This window comes from Schistocerca piceifrons, chromosome 2 (genome assembly GCF_021461385.2).
Source record: "Schistocerca piceifrons isolate TAMUIC-IGC-003096 chromosome 2, iqSchPice1.1, whole genome shotgun sequence".
Lineage (NCBI taxonomy): Eukaryota > Metazoa > Arthropoda > Insecta > Orthoptera > Acrididae > Schistocerca > Schistocerca piceifrons.
The window spans coordinates 139525895-139528599 of record NC_060139.1 but is presented as its reverse complement, the minus strand read 5'-3'; the positions used below and the strand labels follow the sequence as shown (position 1 = coordinate 139528599).

At 40.9% G+C, this 2705-nt stretch overlaps 1 pseudogene; it reads left to right on the top strand.

The window, feature by feature from the left end:
• The first annotated feature begins 1397 nt into the window (after positions 1–1397).
• On the top strand, positions 1398–1515 carry LOC124778199 (annotated as a pseudogene).
• The last annotated feature ends 1190 nt before the right edge of the window (positions 1516–2705 follow it).

Sequence of the window (2705 nt, the reverse complement as noted above, 5' to 3'; positions counted from 1 at the left end):
AAAATGTTGATAGCGTTCGGCAGTTTGCAGTCGGTCCAGGCACTTACTCATGAAGATTATGCTGCTCGAGTTGTCTTCTGCGCCAAGATGTTGTCAACGATGGGCAATGACGACGACACGTAAAACATGTTACTTTCTAGTGAGGAGGCACCGTTTCACACTGATAACAAAGTTAATCGCCACACTGTTCGTTTTGGGGGGCACGAAAACAGCCATTTCTCCATCGAACATGAAAGAGATTCGATGTTCTCTGTGCATTGTCGAGTTAGAAGTTTCACTGCCCCTTCTGTTCCGTGGAGTATACCGTACAGGCATTTGCTACCTACACATGCGTTCTTTGTGGCTTCCTCCATTAAAACAAAATGGTCCACCTCTTCTCCTCCAGTTGGCTGTACAGAAAACCTGAACACACATCTGTCTCGACGAAGGCTCTGCGATGCAGGTGTCGATGATGTTTGATGCTTAGCGGATTGAAGCCCATGGGGTTTTTAATGGGGTTATGTGAAAGGAAAAGTGTTTGTCCAGCCCATACCACAATACTTGCTGTAGCAGTTACACCAACGAATCGCAGATGCGGTAGAGTCCATCACCACGGACTTCTTAGACAAGCTTTGCAAACAGTATGAATACCGTCTCGACGTGTACTGTGTGACGCGAGGAGCACATATCGAAACCCTCTAAACCTGTGAAGTAAACTTCCAGGGATACTCTATTAACAGGATAAAATTCAAAACGATTAAGTTGTGCCTTTTCGTTTGTATGAAGCCTCGAAAATGTAAAGCTCTTTTGCGCTCACCCTGTATATAAACACAGCTTGCTTTTTTTCAAACACCAAGAGACTATGTAATTTTTGTCGTTCCACATCGTCTTTTTCTGACCGAGATACGATCATACAGACTGTCTTCGCAAATATGCGTTTGCCTCGATGAATCTTTGGCTAATACAAACTAGTGCGTTCTACTGGACAACGAATGTTCGACAGAAACCAAAGTAACGTCTTCTGTGCCCCAACGAAGCATAATGTGGCATTAACCAAACTATAGATCATATTTTATGATGGTTGTGAAATTTTTAAGTGGCGTCATTCTGCTTTAGACTATTAAAATCTTATGTACAGCTATTGACATTACCACACGTGGTCGTTTTCAAACATTCCTCTAGAACAGAACAAAATTGACAGAGAATTCGCGATCATTAGACATATAGCACTGAACAATAGTTTCAGTGTGCAAATTGTTGATGAAATGTTTGCTGCAAAATTACTTAATCACAGTATTACTGATGAGGTCACATTGCAGAAAATGGAAGAAGCGAAAACTAAGTATTTGTCCCTACTATGTAGTTGATCTGTTTCTCAAAGAATAGGTGAACAATTTCGTAGCACAAAGTAAGAAGAGGCCAACGGCCTTTCCGCAGTGGTAACACCGGTTCCCGTCAGATCACCGAAGTTAAGCGCTGTCGGGCTGGGCTAGCACTTGGTTGGGTGACCATCCTGCCTACCGAGCGCTATTAGCAAGCAGGGTTGACTCAGCCCTTGTGAGGCAAACTGAGGAGATACTTGATTGAGAAGTAGCGACTTCTGTTTCGTACACTGACATATGGCCGGGAGAGCGGTGTGCTGACCACATGCCTCTCCATATCTGCATCCAGTGATACCTATGGGCTGAGGATGGCACGGCGGTCGGTCGGTACCGTTGTGCCTTCATGGCCTGTTCGGGCAGTGTGTAGTTTAGTTTAAAGTAAGAATAGGCTTCCGTACTGACCATACGTCATAGTATCCAACTTAGTAAACCTTACACACAATCTGCAAATTATGTAATCGGCTGCGGAGAATGAAATAACTTTTATATTAAAGACATCTGGTAGAAGTTTTAACATTTGTTTTAGAGAACGTAGTAACCCCAACGATAGTTGTAAATCATTGTCAACGATATTCGGGCGATTATACCACAAGTTAGATAACATCGAAAAATCTTTAGAAATTCTGCACAGAATTGGAAAATTTATAGAGCATTTAGAGACCAGCCAGAACACATCTTGAATGAACAGACTGACATTAAAAATACGACTGGACTGCTTCTGGAACATTTAGCGTTTTTTGATATGAGCGACTTTAGCCGTGTATAGTTTGGGAAATGTTCTTGACCAAGCAACGCTTATTACTACTTAAGATCTGTTTCTTTCCCAAATTTGTCTACTACTTGCCCTTTTTTTCTGTATGTGGACCGCTACTTTCATTTATTTTGAGGTTTTATAGGATACATTCTCAGTATGATCTGCGGATTCCGTTATTATGTAACACATAACTCAGGTGTTTACATTATTATTTCACCATCCTCCTGGCGTGTGTCGTATGTGAAACAACAGGCAAAATGACATCACCACATGTAACTGCTCTTACCCACATCATGTCACAGCTATATGTTACTGAATGTGTTGTGGCGTTCGCTGTGTTATTCAGTGGTTTGATATTTAACTAATTTCTAAATGGAAATGATAATCGTATTTTATTACATTGAGTAATTACTAAATAAATTTTCTCCCGGCTAAATATTTGATCAAGTTGCTAAAGAACTCCAAGTTAACGTCGTGTTAAAGTGTTGTCTGTAAGTTGTGTAAGTGTCACTAAATCACAGTTCATACAACAGATTCTATACAACTATGGATTATGATGGAAACAGTTATCTTCAGCAAAATGATCATTA